The sequence below is a fragment of the Lampetra planeri genome, chromosome 9, assembly GCF_965212315.1.
Source record: "Lampetra planeri chromosome 9, kcLamPlan1.2.h2, whole genome shotgun sequence".
Classification (NCBI taxonomy): Eukaryota; Metazoa; Chordata; class Hyperoartia; order Petromyzontiformes; family Petromyzontidae; genus Lampetra; species Lampetra planeri.
In genome coordinates, this window is record NC_136115.1 from 15,132,944 (window position 1) to 15,146,947 (window position 14,004).

At 48.9% G+C, this 14,004-nt stretch overlaps 1 protein-coding gene across 1 annotated transcript in view; it reads left to right on the forward strand.

Moving 5' to 3' along the window:
- Positions 1-14,004, forward strand: part of LOC144720730 (uncharacterized) — a 275,382-nt gene that overhangs the window by 44,970 nt on the left and 216,408 nt on the right. The window lies entirely within an intron of this gene.

The following is a 14,004-nucleotide window of genomic DNA, read 5'->3' on the forward strand; positions in this document are numbered from 1 at the left end:
TCATCTAATTATAATTTTTAAAAACACCCTTTAAAGATCAATTGTATGTATGTTGAACTTGTTAAGCACCGTACGTAGTCCACCGTGCTAATCGGAGGTGCAGGGGAGGACAACAAACTAAACATAAGAAGCAGTTCTTAAGAAATTAGTTTTCAATCAAGATTTCAAAGTGCATAGCTCCAGTGGCTTCCGAATATCGGAAGGGAAACCGTTTCAGAGGGCCGCGGAAGCGCATCTGAAAGCGTGCGATGCGGTGACCGTCTCCAATTTATATTTGGGAGAGTTTATCTTAGAATGGAGTGCAGTGCGAGGACATTCTGGGTCCGGTTTAGCGGGAGAACGATGCCGCATGGAGGCGTGGTATACAACTCGAGTGGGGGGCTGTGCGTGGGATATCCGGAGTCGACGGCTATAGATCGAGCCTCGTGGCATCGGCAAGGGATCGACGGTCGATGTTGAAGCTGGAGATGATTTTGCCGGCGGGGTATATTGAGAAGAGCCCTCGCATATATTTGACCGTTGAAATGGCCATCGTATCGATAAGCCTCAATTCCTGTCTCCTTTGTATTCACATCAGCTGTGCAAGTGTTGGTTTGGAATTTTATTTGATGATAAATACTCCACGTCAGTAATAAACAGACTGCAATAGCGAATAAAAGATTGAAACTTAGAATGTTAAAATCTCTACCCTGACGCGATCACCACCGAGTGAGAATTTGCGCATTGAAAATGTTCGTAAAATGTTAATAGTGTCCGCGTGAATAATTAATCAGTGTATGTGATGCGTTACTCATGAGTGCTTATTCAAATCAATAACACACATAGAGTCCAGCTGATGTGGTAGCACTGTGACTATAACGATCCCCCCCCTCATCCCCCATCTACTGCCCTCACCCCCCATCAGACCCTCCCCCCTCACCCCTATCCACCCCCACCTCACCCCCTCCCCCTTCTGCACCCAACCCCCACCCCTCTGCCCCCCTCACAGCAATTCTATAAAATTCCCTAACTCGCAGTAAATTTCATTCAGAGTTGTTTTTATCTCGTGAAACGAACTACCCTATATTATTTTACCAGGTAAGGCCCACTGCACTTTTAAATCATCTAGATTGAAAACTCGTTGCTTTAGAACTGATTTTTGTGTTTAGTTTGTCCTTCCCCCGTACTTGTGATTGTTGGCTACGTACGGTGCGAAAGGAGTTCAACGTACGTGCACACACTGAGCTATGTAGCTCTTATTCAGGAGCGACCTGGCCACAAACGATAGCCCAATGAAGTGGCTTTTGATGTGGAAATTTATAGCAGCCAAATGATGCGAATGCATGTTTCTAAATGTGAAGGGAAACACTCGAGTACTCGGAGAAAACCCACGCAACCATGGGGAGAACATGCAAACTAAAAATATACAGCAGTTTCAGTTTTTCAGTTTTCAGTTTCATTTATCTGGTATAGCCCTGTGAGCCCTTTGGCTCTTGAATCGGGTGCAATCGCAACATACAAAAAACAAAAACATGAACAAGAAAACATCTTAAAGTGACTATGTGACTCTGTGCAAACAGAAAATCCAAGAAAAGACAGCAAAATATTGCAGAAAAAGCACCGTCAGGGTGTCAGGGTCCTGGTTCTTCTGTGTTCTCTCATTTGTGCTGTCTTTGTGAGCAAGTTTAAACGTAAGAGTGTGCCACTTGCATTTAATTGCATAAGTTATATCTAATTGATTCTTCGATTAATGATTCGACGCACGTTTTGCAAGCGTTATAAATTATCGTAATGAACAAATCAGTGACACGTCACATGCCACGCATGCACTTGAAGCTAAAATCAACAGTTGTCCTCTTTTTACTGTGCCACATCTTTGCATCAATAGACATATTTCTGGCGTACAATTATAGATCGACAAGGAGACGCAGCGATGAAATAAATCCCTGCGCGAGAGCTAATTGGATTGATTGTTGACATTGCAGCATGGAGAGAGGTGGCAGCGGCTTTGCCGTGGCCTTCGTCCAGCTGTAGAATGAACCTGGCTGATGTTGATGATGATTCGTGACAATTGTGTTACGGTGAAAACAAACGTCATATTGTCCACTGTCGCGCGCGTATATTTAGTTTTGTCGAATGATAGTGGCGTCCTGACCGACCGGGCGTCGATCGCATCACGGAAAATTCCATTGTGAAGCCGCAGCAACAGGCCACCTGACAGGCGGCAACGGCAGACGGTGTCGTCACAACCGCTTGTCCCGTTGAATTTTTAAACGCTTTTTTTAATGAAGTTACGTCGAGTGTATGCAAGAAACGCAGCGCATTACTCCTCGCTTTGGTGTTACTCTCACTCTCGCTCAGCTCATTCTCGTTTCAATTTCGCTATTGCTGCTGACGGTGCAATAGGCGTGTAATGCTTGCGGCATAGAGGAGCGGGTGCCGTGGTGTTCACGCTTTGGGTATTGGCCACTCTCATGCTTACTGGGTTTTTATTTAAAATTTGTTTATAAAAAAATCTTGCTATTTTTTTTATTTGACCACTTTATTCAAATCTAACGGGCAGTACATTTCGAATGAAATAGTGCAATTTACTTTCACCTTCCAAGCCATTAGGCAAAAAGCACAGTGACATTGCTGACACGACAGAATCTCCCCAGTAAACTTGCAATGGTTGGCCAATTATGGTTGATAATGGACCAATGTTTGATCCAACATCAACCGACCTTGGCCCAGTTGGTTGCAAGTCTCCTTTGTGTTCTTGTTTTTTTCGTAACCCGAAACAAGCCATCATTAACACCCTTCGTTTGGTTTTTATTTAATGAGTAGTGATTTGTTGAGATCTGGTGGCGCCGACAAGGCAAATAGAGGGTAAAAACAAGCGAACTTTTACACTTAGCCCAAGTTCTGCCACAATAACGCAATCGCTAAGAACAGTCAAAATGTGGAAGAATCACAAGTTCATTGGCGCACGTGGGCCATGGATTAACAAATAAGAATGCAATTGTATTGATCGATGCCAAGACTGGCGGCTGTGGCCAAGGCCACTGTTTACATTTGCATATGAACTTGAATGGACAAATGGCTGTTTCACAGTTTCATTATTGACCGTCTTTATCGGTGGCAAACGGCTTATTGCTTTGTGATAGGAATCTGTAATAGAACCGAAAACAAAAACGCATGTCATTCCGATGAACATAAAAAGCACGTTTAGCCATTTTAACTGCTGCATTTGTGTTTGTAAATCCACAATTTGATAAACTCTCATTGTTGCAGTTATTGTGATGTTATTGAAGTATATAATGTTTTGGATAACGGTGGAATCAAGGCTATGTGCCTCATTGAATGATGGTGCCGATGCCCTACTGGGAGAAGCATGTGAGATCTTTGTTTGCATAATATCTCATTTGAACATCTCAGGGTTTTCTTAGATTCACTACCCCAAGCATTTGCAGCTCTGCTTTTTTGAAAGGCAAACTGACCTGGTGCATTCATTGTCAAATCAATCTCCATGCATGTTTGCAATGGACTTCACTTAAACTTGTTTTTCATTTCTTGGTTATATACAACAACAGCACATCCACACATGTGCAAAGTATTTTAAGCCTGCTCAGTGAAAGCAAAGCACCGTCTTGTGTTTTATTTACATAATGTTTTATTTACGTAACTTTCAATGCAATGTTTCATTTAATATTGGCAAATGTGTTTTAATAACGGGAAAGCCCCGTTGCAATGAGGCACGGCGGCTCGATCAGATTTTGACGTGCCCCGGGGGTTGATGTACTATCAACACTCGGACACACGCGGTGGCGGCTGCTGTAGCCGCCGCCAGATTTGGCTCGACTCGAAGCACTAATGTCACTTCCTGCCAGAGTCCGCCGTGCCGGTCACGGTTTACGCTTGTAAGCCGAGTCGGTGCCAGTCATAAGGTCGTAACGTGCGCCAGCAGACAATATATTTGGAATGCCGCTTACTGTGAATTGACCGGTGTTCATCAGGAGCATTGGCAAGGCATGGAATTCCAATATCACTTTACCCATCAATGGATATGTTGTGGGTGTCTTAGGATGGGTGTGTCGAGTATATTGTGCGGTTGCTTTTAATAAAGTGGGGATTACACATTCCGCTCCTTGCAGAAGCTGACTTTTCTTTTTTGGCAAGTGGGCATCTTCCTTTAACTGCACACATGGCCTGGGAACACCATTACGTAACGCCACAGGCACTGCGGCCCTTGCTCGCCGGCACACACTGCCGCACTTTTTAGTTTTGTTAATCACGGCCGTTGAGCATGGGCCCCGTGCACCAAGCGGCCAGCGACAAACAGCCCCCCCCCCCCCAAATCACGTGCGCGAGTTTAACACATTCCTTGAATTGATCGAGTGTCATTGCAAGACTCGGAAACAAAGACAACGGGGGAGATAATTCCAAGGTGGAGAAGTCACGAGGGAAGACGCGGACAGAGAAGCGCTGTGACTTGCAGTGTGGGTGGTTGAACCCCGTGTGGATGAGATGAATCGGCCTTTGCAGACCGAGCGCTGACACGGAGCAGCCACCTCACCGCCCACGCCAGCGGCACTGAGTCCCGCTGGCACCTGTGTGCGCGTGGCGCCGTCGTGGCAAGCCGAGGGGGGGGGGTGGATGGGGCTCTGCCTCTCGCGTGCAGAGCGCGTTGCCGGGCACCGCGGTGTGGAAATTGCCCACCTCGGTGCGCAATATTCACAGTGTACGAGTTTTGGCACGTTTTTTTTGTTTAATCTTGCCGAACCTGAATTCTCGATAAATTTTATAGATAATGCACGCGTGTATATTTTTACGGGTGGGAGCCTTTTGTGATACGAAATTGCTTTTCACAGGGAGACCCAGAGCATACAGTGAGTTCAAACCTTGATCTTCCTACTGCAAAGCAAACCTCGGCCCAGTGAGACATGCATCGCCATAATGGTCTGCACACTCCGATCGTTATTAATTATCAGTTCTCTCAATCTGCTCATGCTTTCCCTGTCAGACAGTACGCTTGAATCACGTGCCAGTTTCTCATCAGTATGTTTCGATCGCGCATGATATTGCATAGCGGCGATGCAGTGATTGGTCCATTGCAAACCTCGTGAAACTGAGTTTTGATTCCCAGCCACCGGTTGTGGTCGCTCCTCCCCCCGCCCCTTACACCAACCCCTCGCTGACCGGCACGTTTTAAATATGCGGTGGCACGGCTCTACGGGAGCACATTTTGCGCTTTTCTGCAAAGATTCGCGGTTCGAGCCGGGCAGGGTTAATGCCCTGGTTGTATCACCCAAAAGACAATCCGCGCCGTCTGCTTCACAGTGGCCATTAAAGATCCCCTGACCTGATTGGAAAACAGAAATGTCACGTGTGCCGGTGTCACGGTCCAAGTTTGCCAAGCACGAACGTGACGAGCAAATTCCTAAAATTGGTTATAACCACGTGGCAAAACATCGAACCCCCTACCAGCAGACTACACTCGTGTGTGAAGGAGAGCTTCTGTGATAGCCGTGCGCTACTCAGATGCCATGGATACTTAACGTAGTGTGGACTTAACGTGGTGACTGGGTTTGAAACAAAGGCTCTGCCCCGCACGGCGCGGGGAGGGCCCTCGTGCAGTAGCGGATCGACAAGAGGCAGTCGACTTCACCTACGAACGAGTTCTTGGTACATGGACTGGATTGTCGGACATCGTGTTGGTACAACCCAAAAACAGCATAGTGTACATTATTATTATTATTACCGAGTCCCAAGACGATTTCTCAGGAGGGTCCTGTCATGTTTTCGCAGACGATGGTGATGCTGCTGCCATGTGTACAGCGAGTCCCTGCTGCACGTGGGGTTTGCGTACCTGAAAATTGCCGCGTAAAGTGAATTTGCGTTTATTCGGGAGTGGTTTTCCCTTGAGGGAAAACAGTAAAGGTTGGGGTACCGTTCCAACCGGTAATTTGATTTTAGTTTTTATTCGGCAGTACACTGTTTACTTGTTTCTTTTAAAATGTGTTGTGTCTATATATTATTTCTATTAATATGTTTTGTGTGACGTTTATTTAAATAGAACGCGTGTGAGAGAGATATGGTGTGTGAACAAAGATGCCGGAACAAAGACTGAGGAGGAAGATGAAGGCACGCTGTGTAACACAGCGTGCATCAGTGCTACAGTAGCAGCTGGCAACTCCCACGCCGCTCAGAAGAGTAGTCCGTCACGCTCTCAGAAGAGTAGTCCGTCACGCGATAAACTCGCGTTATAGCGAGTCATCTGTCACGCGCTAGACTCGCGTTATAGCGAGTAGTCCGCCACGCGCTACACTGACTTTATCGTGAATAGTCCATTACGCGATAGGCTCGTGGTATAGCGAGAGCTGTGCGCGTTAAAAGAAATACGTTCCATAAAAGAAAAACCGCGTGAAAGCGAAAACGCGCAGTGTGAACGCCACGCGTTAAACGGATATTTACTGTAATCCCAGCTGAGTAATTTGAACGTGATTGTTTTCTCGGCAATTCCAGTTACATTGTATGCTTTATTTTAGCTGTGGGGAGGAAATCCGCAGAAAACGCCAGAGGAAACCCATGCCCAACAGGGGGAGAACTGACAAAAACTCCAGTCAGAGAGGGGCCCGAGTTGGAGAATCGCAACTCCGGCCCTCGTTGCTGTGAGGCGTGGAGCGTTAGGCACCAGGGCTGCGTTCACAGCCCTGGTGCCGCGTTGACTGCGGGCGTGCGGCTGCAGAGGGCGTGCGTTGAGCCGCAGAAGCACCCCGTTGTGGGTGGCTGCCTCCTCCCCCCCCCACGAAGCGACGTTCTCACGCCGCCGAGCCGAATTCTCGCTGCCCGAGCCGAATTCTCGCTGCCCGAGCCGATCTGTCACTCTGCTCGTGCGTTGCGCACGGGGGGTGGGGGGGACACAGATATCTCGTCTCGTCATTGACCACCTTTCAAAGGAACGTTCACCCCTGGAGGCAAGCTGCTCTGCCGTAGTGGTGCCGTGTCTGCGGCGTGGTGATTTTGATACGTACAAGTGTATCGTTGCATAGCGCCGAATTTGTATTATACTTGTGTGTGTGTTAATTCGTTCATTACAATGGGGGAGCTGTGTGTGGAGTGGTTCGTGGACTACACTGCAAACCCAGTGGCCCTGGGTTTTGTTCGCGGCCATGGCTAACGTCAATAATGAGTGACATCTGAGCCAGTTCATGTCTTCTCTAGGTTTACTCCGCTTTAATTTAGTACCTGGTGTGGTGTATAAACATCAGCACTGAGGAGACAAAGGTGGCTGGCTGTAGTGCTGGCCATACCACCACCCCCTTACATGCCCTGGTGACTTTAGAAGGTGCTCGCTAACAGCACTTGCCCCGTCAGTCTGTACAGGCCACACGGGGATCTGTGTTGAAGTCTGCATTCAATATGTGTGGTCGTAAGTTTGAAAGTTGATGGAGTAGTGGGTCATGCACTTTCGTGAAACCCTACGTACACTCAGTGTGTGTTTACCGTTGAGCGGTAGCACAGTGGTTCGTGTGCTCCGGCGACATGAGTTCTATTCCCGGTCATGCATGAGTGTTATCTGAACCGGTTGTCTATACCCATTCCACGATCCCGCAGTGACCAGCTGTGGTGAACAACTCCAGTGACCAGCACAGGGAAAACGTGTGGTAGACCCTCCTCCACCCGACACGGACAATGAATCAAGTTGTCACGCGATGGACGACCGTGCCAATTTATTGCCGCTTCAGCACACGTACAGTGGCCAGAATATATCTGCCAGAATTGTTCTGGCAACTGTCTGATGATGCTGTCTATAACAACCAGTTGAAACGTCGTGCCCAATTTATAAAACGTGTGCATCGCTCTCCAACATTAACGGCGTGCTGCAGCAGTAATAATGAACCAGCATGTTTGTTCCCGTGACATCTTGAAGGTGTACGACACACATTTTAATCACGCGATTTGATCCAAAAATTAATTGTGAATCACAACATACGTGTGTGTGTGTTGCAATTCGTGGGCAGGGATCACGGGGGGCAATGCTTGGTGAAACGTTGTGAAGGTCCCGTGCGCTCGGTCGGATATCACTGGAGAAATGAAGTCGCATCACAAACTGTGCCAGAGGAAACGGCTCATTTATCGGTGCAGGCAGGCAGCCCTGGGTGTGAACACTCTTGGGAACAACCTCCGTGGTTTGCTCAGCCCCTAAACAGTGGATGCTTCATGCAAATCATCTCAAAGAGGGCCCCGAACACACGCGCACATAAACGTGGTATTGTCAGTGATCGCAGCGAGTAAAAAAAAAATATCGTGAAAATGAAATCATTGCCGTTTAACACCTTTTTAGCATTTCTTTCTGAGGATTTGCAGCAAATGCTGCTGCTGCTGTGGCTTGCCCACGGTGTGCCTGCGTGTCTGTGGGCATGCGCCGCATTACGTGGTCACCATCCCCGTTGGCGCAAACGGATTTCTTTATTTGATGGGTCTATTGATTGGAGCCAGAGGAAACGGCAGTGGAAAGTCAGACAAATGGATGCTGGGGACACGGCGTTTCGGCAGAGTGGTTCCGTGTCCGTTAGTTATTGCTCAAAAGTTACGTTGATTCCCAGGAGACATTTTGCTCATCCGTCGCAGTAAAATCTTCTGACCGGTTAAATCTTTGACCGGTTCGCCATTCCTGAATGCGCATTCGTGATGCACTGGACTCATAAGAGTGCGCAATATCAAATGTTCTTACTTATTTACATGTAAAGCATGTGCCGATACTCGCCATTTGTATCGCGACCTTTGTAACCCAATGTTTATATTCTTGGGTCTTTCGGTAAAGTCACGTAGATACGTTCAAATAAAAAAATGTATATATACTACGACCTTTCGATCGAAACACAAGCGGTCGTCTTCCTGAAAACTGACCACTTGTGTGGCGATCGAAACGTTGTAGTGTTTTGTTATTTTTTGTTATTTTCTTTGAACCTATCTACGTGACTTTACCGAAAGACCCAAAAATATGAATTCCTGCAGTCACAAAAGCTTGAAGTCAAGATTTAACCCCATGTTTGTTACCAGGATTTGTCGTGTTGATTATGCAAAGTTGCATAATTAATGAAAGGAGTTAAGATGGATAACCTTTTTATTTTGTTAAAAAGAAAGAAGAAAACTGGGAAGATGTAAAACAACATTTAAACAAACCGCATATTTAGAAATTGCTGCAAAAATTCTGCAATACGATTGTTTTTTTCACTTTTTACATCGTGGAAAACAAACTGAATTTTGGCACTCTTAAAAATGTACAAAACTAAACTCCCAAAGCCTTGTTCTGCAGCATCTCGCAAAATAAAATAAATCGCAATCCCAATCCCCACCCCTACGAGAACCAAGAGTCTCACACCGGCACCGTCGTCGCAGGACCCCCATGACATAGAGCCCATCAGCGTATCCGGCCCTTCCTGCTGAACTTAACAAAACAAATAAAGAATAAAAACATGCATATATGTACAGCCCATTTTGGCAGTCGACTGCTGCATGTATGTACGTACGTATGTTAAGCTTCTTTCGCACCGTATGTAGCCAGGCACGCTCATCGAAGGAGCGGGGGGGAAGGACAACAAACTAAACAACAAGGATCTCCCAACTCCTTGCCGGCTGTGATGGGATGTTTGACCATACTTCTCCACACTGGTCAGTGTGGGTTGATGAATGAGAGCTAACGACGCATTTTGCCGCATTGCCCTCAACTGAGAGCAGCACCTATTGCACCTGTTCCTTTAGACACGAATGGTCACCCATCCGTGCGCATGTGGCCCCAAAGATTTATAGCCTTTAACAGACTGTTGGGGCAAGTGCTGTTAGCAAGCACCTATGAAAGCCGGAATGGCACACGAGGGGGTGGGTGGCCAGCACCACGCCCGGCCGCCTTTGTCTCCCTAGTGTTTTACACACCGCACCAGGTACTCATATAATTTAGACGTCATTTTCGGTGAAAATGACGTCTAAATTGATGTCACGCAGCCCAATCGTTCCATCCACGCTTGCTTCACGCTGACTGCAGCAGCCACTCTCACACACTGGCAAATGTCCACGCCGAAGCATCGTTAATGATCAACACATTTTTTTTGCGTAGAATTCGTTTTCTCTCCAACACGGTCAAGGTAGCACGAGCCTCACGGAGGGACGTGTGACATCGCATTCGGCAGCGCTTAATCCAATAGAATACAACGTGAATTTGCGCGGCATCTAATTGCGACATCTCAAAGCACTCTATCCACACCGGTGACCTTGTTTGTTTTATAGACTGAGGCGGTCGGCGATATTCTGCGGCAAAAAATGAAAGTCTTGAGCCTGGGCTTGAACAGGGCCAGGGAGTTATCTGCACGGACAGCGGGGTGTGGGGGCAGACGATGGGGGGGGGGGGGGGTAGCAGAGCAGAATCAGTGGCACACAACGGCCGCCCCCCCCCCCCCCTACTGAGCAAAAGTCGAGTGGAGGCTTCGACCGAAAAGGCGGGTTGGCGGAGTGGAGGGTGCATCTCGGCTGCTGCGTAATGCGCAATGTGAGCGGTGCTGTGTGATGTGCGGTGTGTGTGTGATGTGTGTGGTGCTGCGTGGTGCTGCGTGTGTGGTGTGTCGGCGTCAGTGGAGGAGGCTCGTGAAGGACGCTACTGGGCAGTTGGAGGCAGTCGCCCTCCAACAACAACGGAGGGCGGAGGAGCGACGCTCACAACAACGAGCGGAGCGCCGGGTGGCTAAAGCACAGCAAGTTAGCACAGTAGGGGGCACAGGTGGCGCATCAGCCAGTCATCTCGGACATCTCAGTCAGTCGACCCGTGGCATCTGGGTCTGCCCCGTGACCTCCTGACGGCGGGCGTTCGACACTTCACGTGGCCTCAAGGTGCACATGGCCTGGCACAAGAGTAGTGGTGACGTCACCGCCACTTAGTGGCGAATGGCGGTTGTTGTTGTGGTGTGTCATGCTGCGTGTTGTGCGTTGCGCCGGGTGTGTTCTGCGTACTGCACGCTGCTCCATGTGTGTGGTGCCGCGTGTGTGCCAGACGGTGCACGTTTCACGGAGTGTGCTGCGCCTTCTGCGCGGTCCGTGCTGCGTCGCGTGTACTGTGCAGTGCGTTTCTGTGAAGGCCGACGGATCGCTCTGTACGTACGTCTGTGTGTACGTATGTTGAGCTTCTTTCGCACCGTGCGTAGCCAACCGCGCTAATCTGAGTTGCCCATACGTCTGCCCACCTGCGCGGCCGTGTAAAGCCAGACAGGGCCCAGCACCCTGGCAGCGGTGGCGGCGCTAATCGACTCGCCTCTTATCCAATATCAGCCTGTGCTGCCAGCGAGCGTGGATGAGCCGCCCCAACTGGGAATACTGAGTTACCTTGCACTCGGGCTGGCAGCTAGCTGGTGTGGCATGCCGGCAATCAATTGGACTGTGCCCACACAGCCCAGGTGCAAAAATAGAAAGAGTGAGCTAGACAGCAAGAGGGGCACACTTCACGGCCACTTTTGACAAATCTTACGGCAATTCGATTTATTTTTTTGCAAAATCACGGCGCAGATTTAACGTTGCCCTTCAATTTTAGTCTCCAGCTCGGCACGCACAGCCAGAGAGTGAATGGGCCACAGTGCAACGTTGAAGGCCGTGAGTATCTATGTATCTTGAACTTCTTTCGCACTGTACATAGCCAACCGTGCTAATCACAGGTGCGGGGGAAGGACAACAAACTAAACACCAAAAATCAGATGTAAAGAAATTAGTTTTCAATCTGGATGATTTACAAGTACAGAGCTCCAGTGGCGTCCTAATATAGGAAGGAAGAGCGTTCCGGTCAGCTGCAGCAGCGCATCTGAAGGTGCGCAATGCGGTCACCGTCTTTTGCTCGATGGTCAGGAGCATGGCAGGCGTTCACATGAGGCAGGCAAGCGCCTGTGGGGCGGTTTGAGTTTCCCGCATTTGTGCGCGCAAGGGCGATCTGCCGTCGGGGGTCTTGTGAGAAAATTGGAGACGGAAGATTGAGGAGGTGGTGGGAAAGGTTGGGCCGAGTGCCGTGGACGTAACGCGTTTAGGGCTCGGAGACTGCAGCTGCGGGCTCTACACCGAGTCAGAGGGTCCGGTATCGGCGGTTAATGCGGTGGCACAAGGCGGAGGTGGGTGGGGGGGTGACGGAGACAAAATAATAGCGCCCGGGTGAGTCGGCAGGGGCGGAAGGGGTTCTGGCCTTGGAGGGGGCAGTGCTGAGCAACATAGGGTCAGCTAATCCAGATGTCACATGATTAAAGTGGGTGTGTATGAATCCCCTGGGCACGGGCGCGCTATTGACTTACAGATGCAGTGCACCGCTCCACGCCTCAGTGTCGTTGCTGCTCTCTGGGGGTCACTCCCAAAGTGCCCATAACTCACGCCGTGTCCACGTGGTCCCGAGAAGGCGCGCGCGCTCCCGGCCCCGGGGTGAACGATCAACAGTTCGCAGGCCCTCGGCCGTACGACCAGGCGCGTGCGCAAACTCGGAGGTGGCTTGAGGCACAAATGATGTCATGGCCGTATTAAATGTCGACGCGAAGAAGAGGGCCTCACGGCGCTTTATATAATTCATTGTGTGTACATTCCGCGGCGCGACGAGGCATTAAGCTTCGTGAAACGTTGCGGTTTTACTTCCGAGCGTGGTTTCATGTCGTGGCAAGTGCCGCTGGTTCGCATCGCTCGATCTTGGCACAGTGTGCTCAGTCGATGTTTTTCAGTGCAAGTAAACAAACGAATGAATGCACGAATAAGTAAAATTACATGGATTCCTACAGTGTGTTCTCTTTCCCCAACCATGAGAGTGCTCTTAAGAAAAGAATACTCTTCAAATGCAGCATAAATAATAATAGTTTATATCGATACTCGCAAGACTTGTCCTAAAAACGCTGAACACTTCTAGACTATTCAGTTGGTGTTCCGAGGACATGCTGACATGACATTTAACGATACTTCAACCAATCTTCCATTTGCTTGACAAAATGTATCAGTATTAGAGGCAGCCCTCTCATTATACAATACCCACGTGAATTCCGCTTGCGTTTTGTATGCATTCGTCAGAGTTAGTGCATACACGGTGACTTCATCCAGCCGTTTGTTTTCATCTCGAAACCTCGCCCGCATCTTAATTTTTATTAGACAAACTATAATTGCACATGCACAACCTTAATAACAAACACATTCATTTCAATCGGATGAAGTTAATTATTCTGTTTATCCCGTGGTAGATTTTCCTCACCGTTCTCAGAAGACAAAAGCCAGCCAAGGTGGCTCAGTTTGCTAAGCGAGCAGCTCGCAAATGGAAGGCTGTGAATTAAAATCGTGGTTACGGGTTGGCTCAACCCATCATCTCTTCTGGGTCGATAACACTAGTACCATTTTGTGTGGAGGACAATGGTGGTTGTCCTATGGGCAAACTCGCCTCCGTCATACGAATGTGTAATTTCCTCCACTGACTCAAGGATGTAAACAGGAGAGGATCGCTGCCTTAATGCTCACTTGAACTGGAAATCACTTTGACAATTAAACAGCTAAATATTAACGAATGAACCACTGTCGGGTACATATATTTAAAATAATTTAGCAACATTTGGTCACTCGGCTGCCGATTTGCCTCTAAGACGCATGTGTAAATTCAATGTCAATATGTTTCACATGGCCAAGCAACTCGCACACAGGCGCGCACAAGGAAAAGACACACGTACACACGGGGTGACGAGAACGGGCTTGGCACAATTCTCAAGGGAGAGTGCATGTGTGTTTTTGTGTGTCTCGCCGTGACGTCATTTCACGGGACGCAAGCTGGGCGGTTCTTCCCTCGACTTGACAGCTCGGAGAGGGAAAGGGATCGAGGAGGAGGAGAGAGAGAGTGGGAGAGGAGGGAGGGGGGGAGGGAGCAGGAGAGTGCACCCAGCCCACCCGTCCGCGCCTCTCGCTCGCTCGCCGCCACACACAAACGCACAGGAGCCCGCTCGCTGCTGCTGCAGTCCACGCTCCTCGATCTCTCGTTATCTCCCTCCCCTCCCTCTC